General features: G+C 38.9%; 1 long non-coding RNA gene across 15 annotated transcripts in view; it reads left to right on the top strand.

The window, feature by feature from the left end:
- LOC141945843 (uncharacterized) overlaps positions 1 to 16,128 on the top strand; it is a 173,681-nt gene that overhangs the window by 38,403 nt on the left and 119,150 nt on the right. The window contains exon 3 of one of the 15 annotated variants that reach the window (XR_012629628.1): positions 6,551 to 6,622. The exons of the other annotated variants lie outside the window; for them this stretch is intronic. This is a non-coding gene — a long non-coding RNA (uncharacterized LOC141945843). The remainder of the gene's footprint in view (positions 1 to 6,550; positions 6,623 to 16,128) is intronic. 15 annotated transcript variants of the gene reach the window in all.

Genomic DNA, 16,128 nt, shown 5'->3' with positions numbered 1-16,128 from the left:
GGGAGATATACACATAGATCTCACTGAAAATCAACAAGATTTGTACTCAGTACAAAATTCTCTCCTTGGGCATTTATTACAGACACATATTAGCATTTACTCTAAAAGAAATCTCCAATATTGGATGAGTTATTTTCTTTCTCCTTCTTTGTCATTGGGCTCGTCTTTCCTTGATATGGAGTATACTGGACAGTGCTATGCTATTGAGGCATGTGTTCACTGTAAAGTTGACTTGAAGTGGTTTAAAAGTCAATTGCTGCTCTAATAGCCATTTGTAAGAAGGCAGCATGAAATTATTATGCTACAGTCTGCACAAGATGAAGATAAAACAAATGTAAACTTAGATCAGATAATTAACACATCTTTGTAAAGTACTTGTAACAAGTCCCAAGAAATTATTCCATGGTTCTTTAAAGCAAGGAGGTTAAGCTTTGTAAACTTAATGAGGTTCCTCTTTCACTCTTTGAAGGGATCTAAACTGGGAACAGTTTTTTTGTTTAGGGTCAAGAAAATATAAATTACAATGGATTTGAGACATTTCAACCTCAAACCAATTCATTCTAACTTCACAAACTGAAAAAAAAAAAAAAAAATAGATCTTTCCTGTGATATATAAACAGAAAGGTTTAGACACTTCTGTCAGAGATGCTAAACAGTACAACAATGAATTGTAACAGTGCTGGTGAGAAATAATATCTTGATGAACAGAAAAGATGATAATGTATTTTGTGGAGGATATCCAAATTTTTTATTTTTGGAAAGAGACTTCCCAAGTTTTACCATTGAATGAGAAAATTGAGCTGAATATCAATCACTGCATGAATAGAAGAAAGTGCCTTGTATATACAAGAGAAAAAATTCTGTTCTGAGTAACCTGCAGCAAAGAAAATTAGGATCCCAATGCAGTTCCAGAAGCCATGCCTAACACTATAGTAGCACCTGCAGTACGTCACTGCAAACTCAGGCTGTGTATATACATGCACACAGCAAAACCAGGTGTGTATAAAGGAAAAAAGCATTTTAAAAACCAAATACTGTGGGTTGAAGTCAATAGTGGCTACACCCTAAGAAGGTCAGAATTGGACTTCAAGCATTCATTCAATTTTGTTAAATTGGAAGTATGTAACGGTTATCATGACAGTAAAAATTTTATTCTTTCCTGTGTATCTAGGGTTTTATCCCATTACATGCTGACCTTGCTTATATAATTGGCAAAAGGTTATTCCATTAAAAGTAAAAGCTTTTTTATTTCATTTTGTCTATATAGTTCAATTTTTAATGTCCGTCCTCTTAGTGACCAAGCATTTACCAGGTTCACTAACTTTCTGTAGATGACTGTATATCATGGCCCCATTGCTTTGAAGTCAATCTACTGATTTTTCTATTTATTTACTTAAAGAAATGAACAGACTTTTCTTGTCCAGACAGGCCATATTCTAAGATAGTATAGATATCAGAATACGCTGCCACAGCTTTCGGGTGTCGGGACAAAAGTTGCATATTGGATATGTGTATACAGTTCTCAAACTGAAGCATATCAGAACTTTTTAGATTAAGGCTCTTCTCTGACTTTTCTTTTGTAATTAAATAGAAACTGATGAGTGCATGACAGCCTACGTGACAAAACTGAATTTTAATCCATTTTTCTGTGGACAACTGTGTACGCTATAGAAGTCTTTGTCAGATCATTAACTTGCACCACTAGTTGATAGTTTGGCTAGTTTGACAGTTGAAGAAAGGCAGAACTGGAATGATTATATCTGTCCTAGAGGTTTCAGATCAGTGAAAACAAAGGGATACTAACATATCTAGTCAAAATTACCCATTCATGTGTTAAACTAGGGGTGTTTAGGTTTGACAGAATAGCTACCAGTTAAATTTATCTTTGCAATGGAAAGACAATGGATCAGATTCTCTAGGCCCTTTACACTAAACAACTAGGTTGAATCTTATCTGAGATATCCATTGCTATAAACAAATCCTCAGCTGTATACTGTTAGGAGGTAGGCAGTAGTTTGAAGTCTTTCAATCTGTGGTGTTAAAGCAGCTTGTAAACTACCCTGAACTATGCCATAGGTGGGGAATGCAGTCAGCCTCAGTGCTGGGGTATTTCATGTATCTTCTCTACAGACTCTCCTCCCAGTTGCAGAGATGAAGAGAAGTAGCTGTGACTATATTATGGGTTTTGGTTTGTGTAATTCTGGAAAAAAAAAATAGTAACAAACAGAAAAGAATTCTTTGAAAATAAATCAAGAGGAATAGGTGTGTTTTATCTTTGCATTCTTTTAACTCTTAAAAGAATTTAAAACCTCTATTTTAAAAACAAACTAAGAATCCTGAGACAAACTCAAGCCTTTTGAGTGACAAATGGAGTTTGTAGCCACATGGTATCTATTAGTATCATTGAAAGTTGTACAAATTTTCCAGTGTACTTCAGAAAAATCTCAGTTCTACAATGGTGCGCTCTCAGTCACTTCAGTAGACCAGTGTTGCTTCAAAGGATTCTAGTATCCATCCATGTTTTCAGATTTGTTTAGTTAGAGAATAATCTCAGTGTATATGTCTACAAAACAAACATACTAACACAATAGCATCATTAAAGCTTTTTATAGCTTATAGGAATTTTATACTTGGATTTATTCTAGGAATGGACTATCATAATAAGACAGAACTTAAGGTTTCACCCATTGTAAAATTTGAAACAGTCTTTGGTGTGAACTGAAAATAAAGAACAAGCACCAGAGATTAAATGTTGAAAAACAACAAACTTCTACACTTCCAAATAATTATTTACAACACACACCACATGTTTTGCACAGGAGCAAATTTTTTCTTAGAAGAAATAATTAAAACTTCCACATGAAAATTTTTTCCTGTATTTTCTTATTACTGAAAACTTTCCTTCTGACTCCATTTTCTCATCTGTTCCTGGTAAAACATTTCATTCATGTATAAACTTTCCTATGCCCTGCTTTTATGGCTTTGCTACTAATACACAAGAGTACAGTCATACTTGTATGTGTAAAGTGGAGATAGGATCTAGTGGCATATTTATTAACTGGGTTTCAGAGGCCTGGTAGAAAGAACACATTTTGGTAGAAAGAAGCATTTATATTCATAAATTAGTTTGCTGGTCAGTAGTTATATTTGTGTGGAAGGTGCAGCCTGCTATCTGATCGGGTCTTAATTAAATCTCGGGAGCACTAGATGTCTCATGAATTCATTTCATGAACTGAAATAAATTTAATATAAATGCAGTACAATACATACATAAAAGGCAAAACAATTGTACTAGAACTGATCGAATAGATCTTAAATTAGATGCATGTGGGTTTTGTTTGTGATCCATCAACTCACAAGGATAATGGGTAAAGCTTTAGCTTATTTATACCTGGTTCAAGGAGGAAAGTAAGAAATAAAGCTAGATGTGTTTCAGGAAAAAGGAGTTTTCTTATACATACAAATGCCAAAAGGCAGTTTGCAGAAAACAAAATACTTCTCATGTTCACAAAGGTTGCCCAGTTGATTGTAAGTCTGCTGAAACCTTTCCAAAGGTAGGATCAGAGAAGACAGGGGCATCCCATCCAGGTTACCACAGAACCAGCAATCTTGTAAGGACTTGATACTTACCTTTGGAAAACCATCTGTCCTAAGATTTTGCCCCAAAAGTGAAGTCTTTGGAGTCTAGGCAGATTGCTCTGAAGCTGAACATAGGCCTGAAACATTTGTCTCTGAGGTTGCAATGGCAGAAACTCCAAGGTCTGTCCTAAGTGGGAAGCCCCCATGGCAGCCCCAGCAGGTTCAGCCCTGTGGCACAGCGTCTAGTGGCCGGCACACCTTGCTGGAGCCCTGGCTCCACCACTGCAGCTTCCCACTGCAAAGCATGGGGGAAGACTTGAAAACATGGAAATAGTTGTCTGTGTCACAGCGCCTGTGACTTCACAGCTGACCTCCCAGCAGGTCTGTCTAGAATCCATCAGTTTTGAGAATCACAAAGCTTAGAGAAAATGAGTCAGTCAGTGCAACTGCAGGGTCCTGAGAGCTTATTTTCTATGGAAACAACGTGTTTTTGAAAACATCTTCCTGTCAACTCAAATTTGTCCAAACCCAGACTCTAGAACAGGCATATTTCCTGAGATTCGGAAACTACTTTTTGACAAGTTCCCCTTATAGCTATAACTTCATGATTTCTTTTTTTTTTTTGTCTCTACTTTTTGCTGTCTTCCTTCGTTTTCCAGTTCAGCATGTTATTTTTTTTCCAGAACTGAAATCTCTTTAGAACAGAACGCCTTTGACCAAGTATATTGAGAAATAGTTCCAGGAGATGCAAAACCAGTAGGAGGGGAAAATACCCTTCAGAACTTTTTAACATGCAGAGAATAAATCCCACATCTCTTTATGGGGAACATTTTTTTTTTTTCTTCTGGAGTAGGAGGTCAGAAGATGAGGGAAAAAGCCATTCACCTACCCTATTATAGAATTGCCTTCCTCATGGGCCCTCTCTGTTTTAACTACCTGAAGGTTTCGCACACATTTCTGTGCTAGAAGATCTGTAACTTTAACATACACAGTTGGGGTATGTCCAAATCCTGTGATACACAGAAGTCATCATTACTTGAGCAGGAGGGGCTTGGTCCAATGCCTGTTGATGGAATCCTTCCCCCTGATTCTAAAGAGCTTTAGATCAGTCCTTAGGTAAGCACAATCACCAGCTTTAATATTTTTAAGAAGCTCAGTTACAAAGAAAAAAGGGCAGTATGACTTGATACATAGAATGCTTTCCAATTTACTGAGTTACTGGCCAGCTGCTGAAATCTCTCTTAATCTAACAAAAAGTGTGCCTGAGCAAAGGAGTCTGTAAGCATTGAGAAAGGAGCAAAGTCAAGACTTAAACACAGACGAGCTGCTTTGGAGTTACTAATGCATTTTCCCTGTTAAAATGATGTAGCTGCCAGCATTTCATATTTTTCTTGCATAAGCGCTACCAAATGGGGAGATGCAGAGATGCCCTATGTATCTTCAGATAAACTGTGCACATTTGGAAGTAATTGAAATGGAGAGAAGGTGGGGTTTCTATTGGCATTTACTGATATGGTCTGTTTTATATTAGGATGGAATTTCTGAGATTGGGATTGTATTACAGTGGTTGCTGTAGGAAATATATGATCATCAGTATTATTCTACATGTACAAAAAAGGCAGGCATACTGACAATTTCCTGGGATTTGTGTCTTGAAGGAAGTTAATGGACTCTAGGAGTGTTATACTTGTAATTTCATATCTTGCATTTGTCATCTTTACTCTTGTCATTGTAATAATTATATCTAGTCCTCAGGAATCTGTGTGGGCTGTAATCTGTCCCCAGTACACCATTTTGTATTTTCCATCTTCAGTTCCATCTAGGAGAAGATGATATTGGGAACAGCCAGAATAGATTTACCAAGGGCAAACTGTGCCTGACCAATCTGGTAGCCTACCTACTAGGATGAACTAACTCATTCTGTGGACTGGGAGAGAAGTGGATGTCTCTTATCCCAACACTAACAAGGATATAAGGGAAAAATTTCTGAAAAGAGGTCAAATTAACATTACTGGATGTTTGAAGTCATTGAAGAAATTTGATCAGTTTGTTCAGAAAATAATATGGAAAACATTTATAATGTAAATCTGTACTCTCTATTAATGTCTGCAATATCTATTAATAGTCTAGTTTTTCTCAGCCTTTACCTGGATGTCAGGTGGCAGAAGAGGCTGACTGGGGGAAGGCAATAGCATGCAGCTTCCAGTTCTGTCTGTGCCCTGAAGATTCCCCATAGTTGTAGGTGTGGTAGATGCAGCCTTCTGATATATCAGGCAACAATTATCATCCTGTTTCCCAAAGACCAGCGGATTTGAGGGGTTTGGCTACAACATTGGCTACATTCAAGCCCCACTTCAAGTTACCTATCCCAACAGCTTGTGCTGCATGCCAAGTGCATTCACAAAGTGCTATAATATATTTGATAATATTGTCTCTTGAAGGAATCTGTGTCACTGAGCCAGCGTATAGTGACTGCATGCATCAAAATGCTTAGCATTTTTTTTGCATCCTGTGATAAAGGTGATGGAAGAAAAAAGAAGGAAATAAAACCAAAAAAAGCTAGACATACAAGTATAAAGAAACAAGAGAGCCTACACTCAGGATACTTGCTACTGATACTATACATAAAAACTGAAAATATGTTAGTACAGCTAGAGCCTGAGAGTATACAGCATTTGAATTTTGATAATCTTTTCAAACATGCAGCTCTCAAAGTAGCAAGCATATTTGAGGCTCATTGGATTTACTGTCAGAGTCATTGTTTCATGGACACACTGCACCCCTTCCCTACCACTGTACAAAATCAGCTTATTCTAAGAACACTTGAAATGGGGCTCAAAGTGTATCTAAGGCCAGTTGTCCCATGCTCCGTGTATCCAAAGGCAACTGAAACTGTGACAAAAAGGTGTAGGGCATGTGAAGTGGAGGTGGTGATGCTGAGCTTCTACTAACATCTGGTCATTAATTTCAGCTTTGGGGACTTCCAGAATGTTGGCAAACACAGCTCCAGCTGGCCTGGGGACTGTTGCTTCTCCATGAGCAGGTAAATAGGCCAGATGGTCTCTAATTTTACTACTGTTTCTAGTATGGATGATGAGTCTTGGTCCCTACAGAGCAATGCGCCTTCCAAACACTGAATGTTTTTATTCACCTTTTGACCACGTAGAAACAATGTAATGATTAGAAGAGTAGTAAAATGATTAGAGCAGTGGCTAAAAGGAAAGTCTGAGTGTGAGAAGCAAAGAAAAGGCAGCAATGATCACCTTGCTTTCCTTTCTCCATTTCAGAATGGCTAAGTCTAGAAATCCATTTTGAACAGCTGCACTTCCATTTGTGTTTGCTGTAAAACAAAACTGTTTCATTTGCAGGAAGAAACTGGGGAAAACTGTTTTGTCTTTAACATTTCTGTTCCTTTCATCGAACAACAACAGAAAAACAAACAAAACCAACTACACAACAAAATGAGAAAACCTTCAAAATCCCATCTAGCACTATCTAGAGCTCTAGTGCTAAGTAGTGCATTAGAAAGCTGGGAGAATCCAAATTTAAATGCTTTATCTTCAGTACTTATTGAAGGGAATTTTTGCTGTTGCTGCATGCAGCATGAAAACTTGTAACAGGGTGGGAGGATGAGATTTGGAGAATCTGGAGCTGTACCTAAGGCAATATTCAGGCAGTGATTATGCAATTGTTGCATAATATGAAGAGTGCTTGCATGAATAGTCCTGTTAACATTAGAGTTTCACAATCAGGCAAGTGAACACTGCACTATTCAAAATCACTTGCATTTATGGTGGAAAAATCAGCAAAATCACCATTAAAATATAGCGGTCTCATAAATATAGTCTTTCTCAGTGGGGGATAAGAGTCTAAGAATGTCAGAGGAAAGAATAGAGGAAAATGTTTTCTCAACTTATGTATAGTAGGAAGGATTGGTTTTAATGGTTTCCCTTGAGAAAGGGAAAAGATGGGGAAAAGGTACAGATGACTATTATGGGTTGTTGTTAATTTATTTGTTGTCTGAGAAGAGCTGTGAACACTGGGATTTACAAAATTGACAGGGAAAAGATTTGTACTAGTCACCTGAATAATTTGCAATTTGTTATTTGTATCTAGAAAGTGCCAGAGCCAGCACAGAAGATTAATTCCCAAACATCTGACAATTCTTTACAAATCTGGAATAGTAACTGGAGCAGCAGGTGCAGCCTCCTCTCCCTCACAAGTTATAAAGCCCCTGTGACTGAGAGAAGGCACCTACTCCCAGGGCTCTCACAGCCCATGCAGGGTGAGGAGCCCAGGCTGATGAGGGGACTGCTCCTCCGCCTGCTGAAAGTGAGGGCCAAGAGCTTCCTCTGTGAAACGATGGGCAGCAGCAGCACTCACAAGCAAACTGTAGTGTCCATGACATGGCTGGAAAAGCCGCAGCATCTCTGAGCTGTTTCTGTGCTCTCAGTGGGAGAGCACACATGCTGAGCTCATGTTCATGCCAAGGGTGGCCCCAGGCCCATCTTGGGATGTGCGCAGGGTGGGAGTTGTGTTCCCTCTGCAAGGTTCACGTGCCACCTCCTGCAACTTTGTCAGCTACAAAGCAGCCGCACATTTCTAAGGAAACTCTGCACAAACACATAGGCTGCAGCAGCAAGGCTGGTACCAGCAATACTGTGGAAAATAAGTCATTAAATATCTGATATATGAAGCTTAAGCTACATGCCAAAGCAGAAATCAACCTCTGTTAGGATGTCTTTTTTTTTTTTCTTCCCCAGAAGGTTTAACGCTATGGAAAATGAGTGGGTCTATAAAGATGTATCTCTAGGCATCAGGGACAAGGCAGAGTGACAGCTGAAATTTAACCTGAGTTAATGTTGCCAGAAAGAATTTGAATGTTTAGGTGCTGATAGCTAAAGAATTTGTACAGTCATCTGTGAAAAAAGACTGAGAAAATCTATAGTGGATTGAGGAAAGTCATCTGCTTTTATTTCATGCTACAGTATTTGAAAAAGTAAATCCAGTGCCCTAAACACCAACAGCCGCAGAATACTGGAGCCTTTCAAAGCTAGTTTGCTTCTAGCTGAATTTATTCATTAGCTTTGTAAATCTTTTTACATGCCAGAACTTAGGACCATTTCCAGACCAAATAGAACTGGTATAAGACAAAGAAAAATAATATTTTTACAGTTGTTCTTATGTGACAATCCACAATGATTTCCAGTCTAGAGGATAACGGTGAGGCAATCTTCCCTATTCTGTTTTCTTTTATCCTATATATAATAATAGTCATCTAGTAGTCTTCCATACTTCTTGGTTTCTTGGATATATGTAATAGATTTGGATGTGGCAATAGTCTTGAAGTTTTATTTCTATGGGAGGATACATCGAGAATGTACTGAAGGCACAGTTCATTTCTTCTTTGTTAGCTAGCACACTGTCTTTGTGGTTTCTAGAGTGCAAATAGAGTTCTCAGTGTGTTCCAGAAAAGCTAGAAGAGCTACTAAAGACTTTAAAAACTGTATTTTAGGGTATGGCAGTTTGCATTTTCATTTTTGGGAAGATAATGAATAATTGGTAAGAACAGGCAAATCTTCACTAACATCAGTGCAGCTGCATTCGTTTAAATCAGTTGAGGATCTGATTCACTGTATGACAAAATGTCTTGACTAATATAATTAGCTAAAGCTGCAATCAGAGCCCAGCAGGGATATGGGTTGTTGCAGCAACGTAAAATAGGGAAAAAAAAGCAAAGCTGAAAGTTTCAAATATATATGAATATGTGCAGCTACATCTACTGTTCCATTTTTTTGTATTTATTGATGTGATAAGTGGGGTACCATGCCAGGATGAGAGGAGGCAGCTAGCTGAGTAGGAGAGTTTGCCTCGTAATTACAAAAATTACTTTTTCCTTTGCCTTCATTCAAGTAACAGACATGCAAATGTAAACCTGTGGCTGCTGGATGAGCAGCAGAGATTGCTGCTATCAGAGTTTACATTATCCATTTTCTTATTCACCGTTTGTTTGGCTCACCTTAGGCAAATCACTATCTTTCTCTGTGCTTCAGCGTTCTCATTCCCAGACCTGTCTGGCTAGATCTTCGAGGCAGAGCTTGCTCTCGCTCTCTCCTGTCATCATGCCTTCTGCAATGAAACTAACCCTCACACAACTGATGCTTTCTACCTCTCTCCAGCAGCACCAATTACAATGAATGCAGTAATCACCAAGAATAAATACTCAACAGTATAACCCAAATCCCCCAACTATTAAGTACAAGCTTGACAAGAACAAAAATTTCCAAGCCAGCCTTTGACTCAGTTTATTAAAGTGGATTTCTTCCTCCTATGGTCAATTTTCTTCCAGACTATCACATTATCCAGGAGCCTCTTGGCTGCTGGTGTAAGCAGGAAGGCAAGAGTCAAGAGCATGAAATGCTTTATCACTGCCATTGTAAACAGTTTGTGTTTGCTGTGGAAATGTGTTCCTATGAGGGGTCAGACTGTAATACCTTGTATCTTGTCAGTGGAAACATGCTTCAGTGCATCCTGCTCCCACTAACAGGGTTCTTTACAACCAGTTCTGGGTAAGAGAGGGTACAGTTCTTTTAGCTCTCAGTAGTATGGTGGATACAAAGAGAAAGCTTCTCCTGGTAACATTTGTGCATAAAATACAAACCACCATTCAAAACAATGCATTGTGTCCTGGTGTCAGCAAACCCTCACCAAAACCTTTCAAACAAAGATCATGTTGTAATGATGCCATAAGGGACAGATGAGTGGATGAATAATGAATGAATGTTTATTATCAGTGTTATTCATTCCTGCTCTAGCAACAGAAAGAAACTATGCAATAAGAGAGACTCCAGAACAGAGGAGCATGAAAGCAGAACCCCCAGTGCTGGGGGCAGGAGACAGCTCCTTCTGCCGGATTGCAGGTCCTCCTCTCTTCTTCCAGGGTCCAAGTTTGGTTCTCCCAGGGTTCAGATTTCCTGGTAATGGATAGAAATCCATGGCTAATGACAATAACGGTGCATAGGAAAAGCTACCCTCCTTAGTTGAACTTTAGTAATAGGAGACTGAAAACAAAAATACTAAAGCTACAAATTTCAAGAGCAAAGGAGTATACCTTGAAATACTGTTTTGTGTTTGGAGCAAATTTCTGTCCTAGGAATTCTGGTTGTGGTGACTGAGAGAAATGTCTTAATTTCCCTGTAAGTCTTCTTATAGACTACAATATTGGTCTCAAATTTTCTATTCCTAGCATTTAGAGAGTTTACTTACCCTCAGGTTCTCTTTGTTCAAAATACCTTAATTCTTTAATAGCTGAGCTTTTTATGAAGTACAATTTGCAAATTTCATCTCAGTTTCATATTTATTATTTTCGAGCACGGTTAATGATTTTTCAGATGTCACAGAGTTTAGGTAAGACTATTGATGGGTAATAGATCTACAAAGAGCAAAAGATAGTAAAAAGGTAGTAAGTGGTGGGGTTGCTCAAAGCTTGCTTTAATATGTTTGCCAGGCTGTTAAAAAAATAAGAGAATCTGAGGCATTGTCTGGGAGTTACAAGATTATTGATAGTACAGTTTTCAAGCTATAACACTTTAGAACTGTGTGGCTGTTTTCTGTCCATCACACACTTGCAACCTGAGCAGAACTGAACCTTCCACTTCTTGCTGGCTCAAAACAATGTGAATTTGGTCAAGGATTTGCAAAATTAAACAGTAGCAGTTGTAGTTAGTGCTGTCTGCTAGCATCAGCTGGCAGGAAGTTTTTCAGATAGGTTTTTGGTTTCATGGTTTTAGTAGCAACCTAGTGCCAGTAAAATCACCAGAATAAAATGCACTCAACTGGTGTGACAGTACGTAAGAATCTAATAAAAGTTAATTCTTTATGGCTAAGTTGTGTAAAATGTGTATTGCTTCTAATTTACGAATATAAATCAAATACTTTTAAGTCTTTGCAGTGTCCCACTCCATAAAAGACGTTCTTCTTTCCTTCAAACTGCAGATAGGGGCACTTAAACACCCTCATAACAATATATCTGTTCTTTAAGATCCTGAAATATAAACTCGGAGAACAAACTTTTGCACATATGTTAGATTTTCTGGTTTATTTTAAAGCATTTTGTTAAACAAATACTTCAGTTCCTGTCTTTGTGCTCCTCAGAGCACTCTCTTGAGTGTGCATGTGTAGTCTAGAATCCAGAAAAACGGGACTGCTTGCATTAGAGACAAATCAGAGACATGTATTTTTCTACCAAATATCTGGAAACACCAGCTGGTGCACTTGAAATTTTTTTATTTATTTATTTCCAAAGGAAAAAAGGGTTATGAATGATTCAGATGTGTATATGAATGGAACATGAACTATTTGTTGGTCTGTCTAGGATTTTATCTTCACACCAATTAACTTGGATTTGAGAAAAGGTTAAATTTTATTTTATATTTGGATGTTGAAACTTTCTTGAGGTGTTAGCTGACAAAGACCAACAAAGACAAATGGTAATAAAAACAAAAGCTGGCAAACTAAGGGAAAGTTTCCCAAATGCAATATAAGTTGTATTGCTGAAGTAAGTGAACTTCAGGCTTCAAAGAAAAGTAAATAGAGCCTCCAGTTGTATCCACGTGGAATGAAATCCACTGTTGAGAAATTTTGGCATTCGAGACATCATTTCTGGTTTTAAGTCTGAAAACTCCTGCAAAGAGCAGATGTCTTTAGTTGATGATACCTGTCTTCTGGGGGGGAAGTTAAGAACCTTTCGAAAGAGAAGTAACTGTCTTGAGACACTCATATGCTCTTCAGTGCAAATATCTGTCTTGGAAGTCCCAGTGGATTTTGGCTTCTATATCAACACATTGAGAATAGGATTGAGAAGTGCTGCGCTGTGACTCACCAAATAGCTGAGTTTTGACCACAGAAAATTAAAGAGCTAAAGTCTCTCTGAGGGTTGATCACTCCTTCCCTGGTTTACCTTTGCACAGTATCTAGCATAGGAACAGGGATCACAGAATTGTTGAGGTTGACAGGGACCTTTTCAGGTCATTGGTCCAAAGCCCCTGTTCAAGCAGGGTGACCTAGATAGAGCAGGTTGCACATGACTGTGTCCAGTCAGGTTTTGCGTATCTCCAAGGATGGAGACTCTACAACCTCTCTAGACAACTGGTTTATTTTGTGTGGTTTTTTTAATTCAGATGGAAATTCATATGTTTCAGTTTGTGTCCATTGCCTCCTGTTGTGTGTCTGAGCACCACTGACTATTATCAATAAATAGATTTTGCTAACGTTACGCAAAAATAATAGTTTGTCCTACTGCAAATTTATGTCCCATTGCAACTCCAATAGTGTTGAATTGGCTCAAGCAAGACAGGCAACAATTTCAGCTTTCCTGGGGAGCCCTGCTGACATTTGGTGAACCACACATTGCAAAAAGTGTGCATCTAGAGCAGAAAATCTGCCATTTCAAGGCTAACTGTTTTTGTCCAGAACAGATCTGTTTTCCAGATGAAATGAGGTCATGCAAAGCTGTGATCATGCCCAAAGCCAAGGAGCAGCTGACTAGAGCTGAGAACAGCTTTTGTGTTAGACCTCCAACCCAAATAAGCCTAGGGTCAAGGGCCGATGTGTTTGTGTAGCTTCAGCTATCCTGTTAAAAACATTGCAGACATGAGCCTGCACTTATATACTTTAGCTTGTCTTTTCTGCCCTTTCCTTTTGTGCAGGTTAGGAACTATTTTCTTTACTGGGTGTAAATCTCTCTGAGCCTATGAGGTCTCTGCATGTGCTTTAATCAGATCCCATACTCCACTATAAATATTCAGCTCTTCGTTCTCTGGTTTTACCTCCATGATGGAATACTAAAGGCCAGAGGCAGAAAATTCATGGCATTGAGTTGATGGCTACCCCTGAAATCAAATCAAGTTAAAGAATAGGCAAGTCTTGCCTTGGAAAACAGATTTGTATGGGAAGACATCACCTACCAACAACATTGTGCACTGCTTGCTTTGACATGCTGAGCAAGCCTGCATGATGGCAGACTGGAACATGACAAAAGGACAAGAGCTTCCAAGCTCTGGAGGCCAATTTTATTATTTTATGGTGGAGATATTCCAAGAGCCTCATGAAACAGCATGTATCCCTGTCTTTTTGAACACAGGATCTCCAAGAGGAAGATACGTGAAAGAACTATTGCATTCAAACTGCTTTTCTAAAGAATCACTATTTTGGGGCATCTTCCTCTTTATTTAAAAACCAAGTTGTCTGGTCAGAATCCTGTGCAAAACATGCATGTGAGATGAGCTCTGTCTATAATATGCTGACAGCTACCTAAAGTTAGCAGTGCTGATCCAAGCCCTTTGAGGACAGTGCAGCACCCCCAGGTGAGGCACTGCTTGGAGACACTTTGTCTGCTAAGAGCAGCCTGATGCTTGGTCACAGCAGAGCAGAAAGTCCTCAGCAGGTCACTGTATAGTAAAGACAGGCCTCCTGAGGCAGGAGGTCTATCTGCTCACAAAGCCTTTAGGATGCATATACAGAAAAGCTCAGTTGGCAGATAGAAGCAGGGTATATTTGTATTAGAAAATTAAGATTCAACATGATCAAACTACCAAACAAAAATTGAACTGTGGGTGAGTAGTAAGTATATAACATTGTGAAACAGATCAAGAAGAAACGAGCTAAGCACCTATATAGGCTCTGAGATTATTTTCCACGGGAATAACAATTTTTAAAGGCATCTATTTTCCTTACAATCATAAATTAATCACATAATATGCTTCTGACAAGTATTACGGATATGGAAAACAGCTCTAGTTTTTCAGATTGTCAAACAAACTGATAAGCCATGCCAGTAAGTTCGCCAAACCTGTCCTAACATATGCTACTTACTGTTACATGTAACTGTATTGCTAAATAAAATCAGTTATGTACGTATAATCACATATTATTTATTAAGCACTGCAACTGCTTGCATATTTTGGTAGGGACACTGAGAATCTCTTTACTGTAGCATGTCTTTGAAACAATAGCTGGGGAACTGCTACAGTAGCTATTTGTTAGGACAACATTAAATGTGAAAATTTGGGGACCAGAATGAAAGATAATATTTATGTTTGTTTAGGTTTGTTACCATGGTACTTAGAACAGTTTGTATGGGAATGAAAACAAATTGGTATGTTACCATTACCCACTAGTAGCAGTAATACAGGGGGGTTTGTTTTTAAAAGCCACTAACCTCAGCTTAATTGATTTGCCCAGAACCCTTTTTTCTTGTTTAACTTCTTTCTTTACACTGAAAAGGAGAAAGGAAAAAATCCCTGGTGGAAACCATTATTTGAAGTTATATCTGGATGAAAGCACAGAAGGTGACTATAAGATAAAAGGCAAAAATGCTCACAGTGATTGATCCAGGTAAAAGAAAATAGAAACTTAGACCAAATAGCATTCACAATCTAGTTTATTTGGGCTGAGGGATGTGACTGAAGTAGTCCTTAAGGACAGGGTCTTTCTGCTGTTTCGCTGCCTCGGGGGAGTGCCACATGCACACAAACATGTTCTATAGAGTATATTTCATACAAGACCAAGACCATTCAAAGTTGGTTTTCCATATGCAGAATGTCTATCTTGCACAATGCAGAATTGCAGTGTAATTATGATGATGCAGATTTCATAGAGAAATGACTACAAATACTACAGATGCAGTACAAAATGTAAACACACCAAGCACAATGAAATCTGAGAGAGACCTGGGGGTGTTGATTGACAGCCGGCTGAACATGAGCCAGCAGTGTGCCCAGGTGGCCAAGAAGGCCAATGGTATCCTGGCTTGCATCAGAAATAGCATGGCCAGCAGGGACAGGGAAGTGATCTTCTCCCTGTACTCGGCACTGGTGAGGCCGCACCTCGATTACCGTGTTCAGTTTTGGGCCCCTCACTACAAAAAGGACATTGAATTACTTGAGCATGTCCAGATAAGGGCAACGAAGCTGGTGAAGGGTCCGGAGCACATGTCGTACGAGGAACGGCTGAGGGAACTGGGACTGTTTAGTCTGGAGAAGAGGAGGCTGAGAGGAGACCTCATCGCCCTCTACAACTACCTGAAAGGAGGTTGCAGAGAGCTGGGGATGAGTCTCTTTAACCAAGTAATAAACTAAAGGACAAGAGGTAATGGCCTGAAGTTGTGCCAGGGAAGGTTTAGACTGGATATTAGGAAGCATTTCTTTCCAGAACGGGTTGTTAGGCGTTGGAATGGGCTGCCCAGGGAGGTGGTGGAGTCCCCATCCCTGGAGGTGTTTAAGAGTTGGGTTGACATAGCGCTGAGGGATATGGTGTAGTTGGGAACGCTCAGTGTTAGGTTAATGGTTGGACTGGATGATCTTCAAGGTCTTTTCCAACCTAGACGATTCTGTGATTCTGTGAAATGCAGAATCATACAAAAGTTAAAAATAAAAGGCCTGATAATGTGCATTGTACTGTCTTGATATTTCTTGGTTGTTCTAAGATACAAAATGAAATATTATTTTCACTTATTTTTCTTCCCTGTGGTTCCAAATAAACCCATTCCTT

This window comes from Strix uralensis, chromosome 7 (genome assembly GCF_047716275.1).
Source record: "Strix uralensis isolate ZFMK-TIS-50842 chromosome 7, bStrUra1, whole genome shotgun sequence".
NCBI classification, from domain to species: Eukaryota; Metazoa; Chordata; class Aves; order Strigiformes; family Strigidae; genus Strix; species Strix uralensis.
The sequence above is the reverse complement of the archived record's forward strand: the minus strand, read 5'-3'. Positions and strand labels throughout refer to the sequence as shown.